The sequence below is a fragment of the Lepidochelys kempii genome, chromosome 3 (assembly GCF_965140265.1).
Source record: "Lepidochelys kempii isolate rLepKem1 chromosome 3, rLepKem1.hap2, whole genome shotgun sequence".
NCBI classification, from domain to species: Eukaryota; Metazoa; Chordata; order Testudines; family Cheloniidae; genus Lepidochelys; species Lepidochelys kempii.
The window spans coordinates 186433091-186445128 of record NC_133258.1 but is presented as its reverse complement, the minus strand read 5'-3'; the positions used below and the strand labels follow the sequence as shown (position 1 = coordinate 186445128).

Below are 12038 nucleotides of genomic sequence, written 5' to 3'. Positions count from 1 at the left end.
AGGGGGTTCAATGGGAGCTGCAGAGCTGGCACTCAGGGCAGTGCCCGAGGGTGGGGGCAGCGCATGGAGTCCTCCTGGCTGCCCCTCTGCCTTGGAGCTGGCGGGACATGCTGGACACTTCCTGGGATCCATGAGGATCTGGGCACAGAACCAGCCTGCCCCAACCAGACTTTTAGTGGCCCAATCAGCTGTGCAGACCGGAACCACCAGGGTCTCTTTTCAACCGGGTATTCTGGTCAAAAACCGAATGCCTGGCAACCCTAAGCTCAGCAGAGGAGTTTGAACTGCAGACAGAGTTGCAGGCAGACCTGGGGATGGGGGAGGAGCTGGGGCTAGAGGCGAAACTGGCCTTGGGGTGGAGAGGGAATGAAAGCAGAGCAGGAGGTGGGATGGGGCTGCAGCTGGGAACAGGGCTGTGGCTGGGTCCTGAGCTGGGCTGGGAGCGGAGTGGAGCTGCAACTGGGGATGAATCTGGCTTGGGTGGCACTCTCTCCCCGCCCTTCTTGGGGGCTGGCCCTGGCCCTGCCGTGCACGCCCTCCCTCCGAATGTTGTACCCCACAGTTTGGGGACCTCTGGCATAGTGCCTAGTCCTGGTCCATGACTAGGGATCCCAGGCACTATGATAAAACAAATAATAATACAGGTGAAATTTTTCAAAACTTGAGTGCCTCAAGTCCAGCATCTAAGAAGAGTTATTTAATTTTGAGAAATACCAAGCACCTGCAGGTCTCTTTGAAGTCAATATGGAATGAGTGGAAGTCAGTGGGAGCTCATTATCTCTAAATAAAATCAAATTACTATTATGTAGGTGCCTATTTTTAAGCATCTGGGTTTGAAATTGTTGTCCTTGCAGGAGGAGGTGTCTGTTTTTTGTTCTGTAGAGCACTGAGCACACTGTATTGTGTTTGACAGAGAGCAATAATAGAAAGCACTGCCTGGGGGTGGAGAGGGAGAGGATGGTTTTCCCTGAGCTCCCTATTTCAGAGGGCCCCCAAAACAAGTGGCATAGAGGCCCTGTGTGCTAGGTTGCAATGCCACTCACTGAAATTTGGCCTGTCAGGCCCTCTGTCATGACTAAACTGGGGTGGCACTGTGACCTTCTTTACCAGGTTGTCCTGCAGGGAACCAGGCCCTGCCCTGCAGGACAGGAGTTGAGCCACCACTGTGCGTGAGTGTGATGTGGGTTCACTCTCCAAACTTCCCCCTTTTCACCGGGGCTCCCCCAGTGGTAGTTTTTTGAAAGGGGGGTTCTCAGTTTCAGATTTTGCTCTGGGCCCCCGTAAACCTCTGTGGGGCCCTGGTAATAGCAAAGTTATAGTATAACAAATGGAAAATTATCAATTACTGGTGCCACACAAACATTTGTACTAACAAGATGTTAATGCTTCAAATGAGATACTTTCTTTTAAAGTATAATAATGAATAGAACCCTGGGAAATTGTAATGCTTTTTATGTCAGATGCTGCTAAATTGGTAGTGTTTAATTTATTTACATGAAAATAAAAAAGATGTTTGCAGAATTGATAACCTACAATCACGAGGGATCTAGAGTCTGTCTTTCTAGCATGCTCTTGTCACGTTTTTCACCCATGCAGTTGGGATGCCGTGCAGCTGGGGAAGGCATGAGGGCCAAAATACCAAACAGTAAACAGAGATTATGTATGTAGTTTCTTCAGCAGCCTAGATGCTGAATTTTATTTTAAAAGACTTTAAAAGTAGGCCTCAAGTTCACCCAAAGCTATATCGTTTCGCTCCTTAAAGTGGTCCAGGGATTGTTTCAGACATTTTGAACTGTTGTAGCAAACAGTTCATTTGGCATTTTCTTGTCATCATAGCCTAACAGCTGGCCATCCATTGACCTGTTTTAGCTACAAGACAAGTAGATCACTCCTAGGTGGGTGACTGGGACAGTTGATAGCCAGAAGGTTGAAACAAAAGAAGCCTCCCTTCGACTTTCCTCTTAGTCTGCTGCAGAATGGATTTTTCACCCACTCAGGTCTTTAAGGTGGAGGATTTGTTGAAGGATCTAAATTGGTCAGAGGTAGGACTTTTGTTATGATGATAATGAGCCATTATTATTATTATAGAAAAACTTCATTATCTATTTTATCAATTTCAATTATGATGCAACATCTAGAGCTAAAGAAATTGAAACCAACAATTCCTGTGGTATATTCTAAAATTTTATTACAGCTACCTCAAGGGATAGATTCCCATAGCATATCTTTGATTAGTGGGGAGAAGAAAGAGGGCCTACATTATTATCTGCTGTTGAAGTACAGTGCACTCAGTACATTTATCCAAACGGCCCAGGGGTTCTCAGGACAAATTATTCAGTGGCCTCAGAGTGTGGCCACCAACTCTTGTTGGTGGCTGCTCTCGCACTTTTTCCTAAAATATTTAATTAGCTTTAGGAAAAACAAATAAATATGCAAATCTACACATCCAAATCATTGTAATTTATTTATTGCTAGCTAGTAAGTCTGTTGTGAAAAGTGGTATTAACAAACATACAAGTATCACTTTTCACAGCAGACCTACTCAGCCCCAGAAAGCCGGGGGACAAATTAAGTTGTAGATGGGGGGTCGGGTGGAGGCAGCGGGGACCAGGGGAGATGGGGGTGGGTGGGTGACTGGGGAAGGCAGCAGGGGGCTGGAACCTGAAGCCCAGTGGACGAGGTCCAGGGATGGAGCCCGAAGCCCCACGGCCGGAGCCTGCTGCCTGCTGCCACACAGCCGGAGCCCAGAGCTGGAGACAAAAGCCCCACGGCCAGAGCCTGCCATCCGACCACCCAAGGGCTGAGGCCCAAAGCCTGAACCCCACCACCCCTGGCAAAGTGGGGAACTCACCAGCTGTTTGCTCCTCCAGTGTTGTGCCCTTGATATCTCCAGAGTGGGGCAGTGTCAAACCCCTGTTTACAGCCCCAGCAGCCAACACCAAGGTGGTGCATTCAGGAGCACCAGGGAGGGGCCACTGCTTCTCCCCCCCATCACAGCCCAGGAGGCTGTGACTGCAAGAAAAGCCCCTGGTAGCCACATGCAGCCAAGATGGCTGCATTTGAGAAATGTTGGCTTAGGGGACAGCCATTTATCTGAATACCTGGTTATCTCAAAATTTCAGAAGTGCTATTTTGAGCTACAGTTTCACTGATGCAAGCTGCTGTTGCAGCTGAAATGGAATTAGGTCTCAGTAACTACAGATAACCACTCAGAACCACTATATGAATACAAACTCATTGATTTGCTCTAACAGGCACTAAGCTGCTAATTGAGAAGTTATTAGTGGGTGGTTAACTAACACAGTACTACATGGGAGACACACTGTGGATTCAGATAACTAGGAATTTTGGATAATTGGAATTATACTGTATATTACATTGCCATAGTATACAGCTGGAGAAGATTTATTGCTGAAAAGTGATGCTTCCCAGTGTATTTTTTTAAATGTCATTATTTACAGCAGTGGTTCTCAACCAAGGATACATGTACCCCTGGGAATATGCAGAGGTTTTCCCGGGGGTACATCAACTCATCTAGATATTTGCCTAGTTTTACAACAGGCTACATAAAAAGCACTAGTGAAGTCAGTACAAACTAAATTTCATACAAACAACTTGTTTATACTGCTTTATATACTATACACTGAAATGTAAGTACAATATTTATATTCCAAATGATTTGATTTATAATTATACAGTAAAAATGAGAAAGTAAGCAATTTTTCAGTAATAGTGTGTTGTGACACTTTTGTAATTTTATGCCTGATTGTGTAAGAATGTAGTTTTTAAATAAGGTGAAACTTGGAGGTATGCAAGACAAATGAGATTCCTAAAAAGGGTACAGTAGTCCAGAAAGGTTGAGAGCCTTTGGTTCACATCATGTGCAGTTTTTCATACAGACCAAATTGTTCTATACACTGATAAACTACCATTTATTTCAGTTTAAAATACCATTCTGAGCTGGTTGCCAAAAAGGCAACTTCTGGAGTAACTGTTTCCTGTGGGATTCTTTATGCTTGTTTCCCCAAATAATACATAGATTTTCATTTTAAAAGAATACTATGCAGACTTTCTTTTGTGGGGAGATTGTGCAGTGGCAGTGTTGTGAAAAGCCCAGCAAAAATGTAATGTGATTCTCCAACATCCTAGTTAAAAAACACAAAAAACATGCACACTTTTACTTCCCAATATTGCAGGTTGTAACAGTAGTATTTTGTCCAGTCAAGCCTAGTAAAAGAAGATGCTTACGAGGTTTCCAAGGAGAGAAATAAACAAAAACTAAATGAACAGGGAACTTGGAATGTAAAACGATGTCATTAAGAAAAAATACATACTTCAGATAATTCTGGAAACTATTAGAAGATATTCATAATAAATAACTAGTTGGTTTTCTTTCATGCAAGGGTGACAGCTTTACATCAAACACTGGATAGCTTTTCCATTAACTTAACTAAACAAAACATCATGCCTCAAGGAAATGGTCATCTTTTTTCATAACTGTGTGTTTTAGTTAGAGAATGAGAACTAGAAGCTTAATTTTCAGATGTGAAATTGGGTTTGTATGCTATTACTTCATATTAAAAAATACTTTGAAACACTGGTGAAAACAATGGTAAGCTGAATTTATGAAAATGTTTCATATTAGTTTTGAAAATGACATGCCAGATGTAGGGGAAAACTCTTTCATCTGCAATAATAGAATTTTTTTATCCACCCTTGTTGTTTTTGAATATAGTCCAATTGTATTGGTCATCATGGGTGGGTAATCCTTACTTGTCCTTTTTAGTTCGTGCCTGCCTAAACTGTTAGTTCTCTACTATAAGATCATAAGGCGGTAACAGCAGGAAATACTCCACTAAATGTAAAAATAAGCTATTACAGTGTAAATCAGTCAGATTACTATTTTGACAGCTAGTATTAACATACCAGTCAGTGAGGCTTTCTGCAGCTTACTGATATATTGCATTCAACTGTTAGATTACAACATAAAAGTAAATATATCTCAATTTACAATCCCACTAGAACCAGGAAAGCCAAAAATACAGCCCTTAAAGTAAATGTAGATCAATTTTACAATGTGGAATGTTTGTCTTGTTGAATAATGATGAAGATAATAGTTAATTTTACATTCTTGCATTAGGGGAAACTCTCCTCTTCCCTCTGAGAGGCTTTTTCTTTTTTAATGTAACAACCATGTGCTTATTTTAAGAACAGGACCTTAAATTTTTGCATTATCTTAATGAAAAGAACCTCAAATTGAAAACACTCATATGAAAAGCCTTTATGGAACAACTGCAGAAGAGAAGAATGAGGGGGGATTTGATAGCTGCTTTCAACTACCTGAGAGGTAGTTCCAGAGAGGATGGTTCTAGACTATTCTCAGTGGTGGAAGAGGACAGGACAAGGAGTAATGGTCTCAAGTTGCAGTGGGGGAGGTTCAGGTTGGATATTAGGAAAAACTTTTTCACTAGGAGGGTGGTGAAACACTGGAATGTGTTGCCTAGGGAGGTGGTGGAATCTCCTTCCTTAGAGGTTTTTAAGGTCAGGCTTGACAAAGCCCTGGATGGGATGATTTAATTGGGTATGGGTCCTGCTTTTGAGCAGGGGGTTGGACTAGATGACCTCCTGAGGTCCCTTCCAACCCTGATATTCTATGATTCTATGAACTTTTATGCCCCTATATTGGATTAATATATTGGTTGCCTACATACATATGGTCAACTGCTTAAATGTTCTATTATTTCAGGGATATTTTGCAGGTAGGATTCTTTGTAAGTGGTTAAGAATTCTGACCAGCTCTAAAGTACTCAATCACATGCTTGATATTCAGCACATGCTTAAATACTTTGCTGAATCACAGACTTGTGTTGCTAGAGATCTGCTGAAGTATAAAACACCCCGCTAAGTGTAAAATGCTATTACACAGCAATAAAAGCTTCTAACTAACCTAATATGGTATTACTAATATGGACAGCTGTTGACAATTCACGGTAAGACAGTTAGATCCCATCCCTGTCATACTTTGAAGAGCTACCATGGGACACAGCTATAACAGGTTGGTGTCTACTATGGTTACAATATCATTCCACTCTTACTGTATTTCCAAGGTTTTAGCACAATCTGTGCTTCAGCACACTTACATTTTAATAATATGGTTAAATCACTGTTTGGTCTGGTCTGCACTGTAAGACCAAATTATGTTTTAACCTGTGTTCGGCACTGCTTTGTTGTAACTGGGGTCCACAATACGTTAGCTGATAGTGGGTCAACCTAGGGTTAAATAATCACAGTTTGTCCATGTTTGGAACTAATTGGTGTTTTAAAATGATTATTTAACACATTAACTAACACCTATTTTCCCAATCTAGACATGTGGAGAGTATAGTAGATCCCAGGACGAATTAATTCCAGGATTTGTCTCAACTTCAATTTAAAGGTGTGTTGTTAGAAGGTGTTCAGCTAACAAGTTCTAACTACTACAAGTGTAGTGCAGCCAGTGCTAAGCTTGTAGAATTGAAGCCCAGGAACAAGTAGCTTTGAATTCAACATGATCAGCTTTGCATTTGTTAAAAGTATATAATACCCTTGTCTACTGGAGAGTTTTAGAACATATTAGCTAAAACCTTCTAAACAACACAACTTTAAATCCCACTCAAGACAAATCCCCAAGTAAAGTAAGAAAAGGAATATTGTTTCAAACTTACATTTTAGAAAAGATGTTAGGTAGGTTAGAAAATATAAACCTCAATGGAGTTGTAGAGGCAGAATATGCACTGAAGCACCAATTCAAGAAAATGTTCCTATTTAGGACATCCTTGAACATCTGTCCATGAATTTAAGCAAATGATTAAGTATTTTCCTTAATCAGGGCCTAGGGGAGGAGTGAAGCATGTAGCACACGTTCAGTTGTATAGGGCTTGCATTAGTCTTGTACCAGATCATATAAAAATAGTATCTGAATCAAAAGCACTTTACCTTATCTACTCTTCTAACAAAGAAAGATGGTACCATGGATGCAGGCAGAGGGAAGCAGAAAGGAAGTCATGCATTGGTTGACAGCTTCATTCACTGCTTTCCTTTCAGCTGCCTACCACTCCCAAACAAACATGTGGTAGATGTTTCAGTGCTGAAAACTATGGCTCACTTCTTTTTTTAGTTAATCTGCAAGTTAAATCAATTCAATTTGGACATACGAAAGACAATGCATAATTGTGACAAAGTACTCTAGATCAACCTTAACTGTTACAGCTCACTCCTCTGTTTAACAAATGGACACTTTTGCTATGTCTTCCTCTTCATAAATTCATTGTAGTGGGTAGTTTTCTGTACTATATGCTCACTTTATTGGAGACTGTAGATAGGAATCTCATCTGATGGTTATGGTTCACCTCTACTGTGCTTGTCATCCTGAAAGGGTTACTTGTACTCTGCTAGGAATGTCTGTAGCACTGAGAAACAATTACGAGGGCCCTCCTTAGCTGTGCCCAGAAAATTTGAGAGTTCATATATTTATGCATGCAAAAAAATTGCATCTCTGCATGAAAATCAGATGAAAACCTGTGTTTCCATTTGCTCACAATTACTTGAGGTGTGTGCACAAATACAGGTTTTGGCTCACACAAATACAGGTGTCTTGCCCATGTAAACAGATGTTTGTGCAAACTGCTCTTAAATATCTGAAAACTACCATTGCTAGGGCTGTCAGTCTGACATACACATAACATAAAAAGCAAAAAAAAAAATAGCAAGGGAATTTGTTAACTTATGCTGAATGAACTAAAGCAGCACTGAAATATTAATAGGCTCCATCATTCCAGAACTGATAGGCAACTAGAACTATTAACCCTTTGGGTATCTATTTATCTGATGTTATATAACAGCTTTCCCATTGGTGCTTGCCTTGGAGAATTCAGTCTCCCATCACCAATGAGTTAAAAGTTGTCTGGGCACCATGCCCAGATGAATAACATCCCAAATGTTGAAGGAAATAGCAAGGGAAATAGAAAAGCTTTTGACAGAATTTTTTGATAGCTTGCTAAGGCTGGGGAGGGAACCAGAGAGTTTGGAAAGTTACTAATGTTGTTCTTGTGTGTAAGAAAGGATCAAGGGAAGATCCAGGAAGCTACATAGCAGTGAGCTTGGCTTCAGTTGTAAGAATGATTGAGACATTTAAGTAAGGGATAAAATACTTAATTTGGTAAAATACAGTCAGCATAAATTAATGGAAGGATTATGGCTATTGTATTTCCTTACGTTCTTTTAATACTCTTCCCTAAACTGTTAAGCAATGCAAATATAATTTGCCAGTATTTCAAAGTGATACTATACATTCCAAAGCCAGTAAACATTCAGAAAGGCTAGAAGAGAACACTGTGATAATCTAATCTGACCTCCTCAATAACACAGGCCATAGACTTTCCCTGAATTAATTCCCATTTGAACTAGAGCATTTCTTTTAGAAAAATATCCAGTCTTGGTTTAAAAAATACCAGTAAATCCACCACAATCTTTGGTAAAGTGCACCATATTTTGAATCTGAATTTGTCAAGCATCAACTTCCAACCACTGGGTATTATTTTACCTTTGTCTTCTAGATTGACAAGCCCTCTATGATCATATTTCTGTTTCCCATATAAGTTCTTATAAACTGTTTCCCATATAGGTTCTTATAAACTGTGCTCAAGTCACCCCTTAACCTTCTTTGTTAAGCTGAATCGATTGAGTTCCTTGAGTTTATCACTAAATAGGCTTGGTAAGATTCAAGTTTTTTATTCAGTAAATGTCATTAAATGTCAATTTCACCATGCACATATAAACCAACAAAAATATTTTCATTGATAATAATTGAAGGTTACAGATAGGCAAAGGAAGAAAAATTCAGAATTTATTAGAGTTCAGAATACTTCTGGGTATTTATTTTGTATATTTTGACATGTGATACTGACTGCCCTTCACTCCCCGCCAAAAAAATTTTTTCACAGTTGTGCAAAATTATAAGTCAATAAAAATAAAAAAAACTGCCTAAAAATAAACATTGATATTATCCATCAAAATTGTTTTAAAAATATCTAATTCTGCCAAGCCTAACTAAAAGGCATGTTTTCCAATGCTTTAATCATTCTCTTGGCCCTTCTCAGAATCCTCTCCAATTTACCACCATCCTTCTTGAATTGTGGACACCAGAACTGGACACAGTATTCCACTTGCAGTCATACTAATTCCAAATACAGAGGTAATATAACCTCTCTACTCCTACTCGATATTCCCCTGTTCATTCATCCAAGGATTGCATTAGCCCTTTTGGCCTCACCATCACACTGGAAGCTCACATTCAGCTAATTACCCACCATCACTCTTTTTCAGAGTCACTGCTTCCCAGGATAGAGTCCCCCATCCTGCAAATAAGGCCTACATTCTGTGTTCCTAGATGTATAACTTTACATTTGGCAATATTAAAATGCATATTGTTTGCTTACGCCCAGCTTTGCTCACACTCTGCTCTGGATCAGGGACATGTCTCCTTCATTATTTACCACCACCTCCCATCTGTGTCATGTGCAAACTATATTAGTAATGGACTGTCCTAAATGTAGCATATATCTGGGTTAATAGTGGATATTGTTCTCTAGCCCTGGCCTCAATACTTGGTAGTGGTTAAAAGAGAAAAAGGAGCTTTGATTGGTTAGATAAAGGTGCAAAGTAGCTATGAACTGAATTCATTTTTCCGCAGAAGTGTAAAGTACTGGTGAAATACACACTGAAATACTGTGTGCAGTTCTGATTCCAAGTTATAGGAAGAAAGCTGCAGAGATTAAAACGTTGCATAAATGAGCAAGCAGCATGAGTCAGGGGCTTGGGAGGAATGAGTCACAGCATGGAAAGAATAGAGCCAGGCTTGTAATTCAGAAAGAGAAAGACTAAGAGAGGATTTTGTGGATTACAGATACGACATTTACAGGATAGATATAGTAGGGATTTTGAAAAACTAACTATCTCTACAGCAAGGAGCTATGGATTAGATTTAGGAGGAACTATAGCTAAGATTGTAGCTAAAAGCAGGTCAGGCAAAATTTCTGTACACAACTAGCAGCTGAAATATGGAGCAGGCTGCCAAAGTCAGCAATGGAAGGACATAATTGTGTAAATCACTTCAAGAGGGAGCGTGGGTACATTTTTGGAAAGTGAGGGAATCAGTGGGTCTAGCTATTAGCGAAGCTTGTGGAATTAAAACTATGAAACACAAGTTGATTTATATTTCGCAAGAATGCAAGGGGCAAGCTCTGCTGCCCTTAATGGTTCTCACATTATTTTTGCAGCATCCTACAAACTTCAAACAGTAGCAATGCAAATCAATGAGCACTTTCTTAATATATAGATATTTACATATATGAAAGCCTTCCACAATAGATTTTTAAATGTCTTGGAGATTATTGCAAAAGGCAGTATTTGTATTATGATGAATGATTGGGGTCTGGTGGCAATACCATAGTATACCATCATAAACATTTCTGAAAGAGATATTGAAATGCATTTTTACTCAGAGCCCATTACCCTAAATTTTAATGTAGTTAATTTCAGTTACTTTTTTCCCCACCATCATTTTGACCCATAACATCTAACTAAGAACTTTATATACCATTAATCTTTTGTAGCATCTGGGTACATTTTACCTTAATAGAGAAAGCCATGCCACCTGATCCCACTGTGGGAATGGGAATGGGATTTGACTGAGTGCAAGTCTGTGGAAAAAATGGTATGTGCACACGCACAAGTGGGCTGAATTAAAGTTGAACACATTGCATTTCCTAACTTCTGAGTGTTTGACTTTGCAACCTTAAAATTCTTTTAATGTAGTTTTTTGTAATAATTACGAACAGTACATGGTAAACAAACTACTCAATTCCAATGCAAGTTATAGTAAAATAAAAACTACCAAACACTTATAACTATGTAAAGCAAATACAAAAAAATCTAGCAACACAACTTAGCTCTCATGCAACCCTCTTAAAGTAGTATGACTGTTTAAGGCATTGCAAATAAAGAAAGTGGCTTAACTTGAAATGAATTTTAAAATAAATAAGTGTATATCTATTGCTAGAGAAAATACAGCTATTCAAAAGAAATTGTGTAGGGTTAGTGTACGTGTTGAGGGTGGGGGGAACTGGGTTTAAAACAAGATAAAAAATGGAGGCCCAGAATGTTGAGTTGTGACATGATAAAAAGTTTACTGGCTCTATTTGGGATAGACTAGATAGCCCTGAAGAACTGAGAGTCTCCTTGGAACACATTCTTATATAGGAGGGGAAAATACACGAAGAGTCCCTATCACAAAAAAAGATGAAAATTTAAATAAAGGCATATATTAGACACTGCCATGCGCTTCATGATGGCTGACATTAACCACTGTGCTTTCAGTAACAGCTCCTAGATATTTATGCTTGAGGACTGGAGACAGAGTAATCTCAGTGGAGGGTCCCTTACTATGAAGCTTACTTCCTCTGGCAATCTGTCAGAATTTATTATCCTTCCGAGAATGATGCAGAGCTCAGCTATTCAGCCAAGCATTTGCTGGATGTGTTTTGGCTATGATATTGTCTTATATGTTCTCACTTTTCTGCTATCATTTCTGGTGAGCGAATGGCTAGTTGCCACAAAGTTCGTATCACTGCCCAAACTTCTGTTTGTTTTTGTGAGTGATTTGCAATGATGAGACTGCAATAGGTTCCTTAAGTTATAAAATACTAAATACTATGTGTACGCTGCATGCTTCCACTATCAAACATGATACAAGACATTTAACAATTTGGCACAGGCATGCAGTTGTTGATTTATATACACTGTCATCAGCTACAATGATAGGTGAGATTAGAAAATATAAAGGAATAAAGAAAGGATATTGGCAAAGTACAAGACAGTGTTAACTATGGGTTACTGATCTAATCTGAAGTGGCTATCAGAGTATAGATATAGATATATATGCTTAGCATATGGAAAGGGAATAGAAAAATACAGTCCCCAGTCACTAAGAAAGTGGTAGG

The 12038-nt window shown here is 39.4% G+C and overlaps 2 protein-coding genes across 5 annotated transcripts in view; both read left to right on the top strand.

The window, feature by feature from the left end:
• EFEMP1 (EGF containing fibulin extracellular matrix protein 1) overlaps positions 1–12038 on the top strand; it is a 96677-nt gene that overhangs the window by 45065 nt on the left and 39574 nt on the right. The gene's annotated exons all lie outside the window — the stretch shown is intronic.
• The window catches only part of LOC140908219 (uncharacterized), a 63025-nt gene that overhangs the window by 47928 nt on the left and 3059 nt on the right, over positions 1–12038 (top strand). The window lies entirely within an intron of this gene.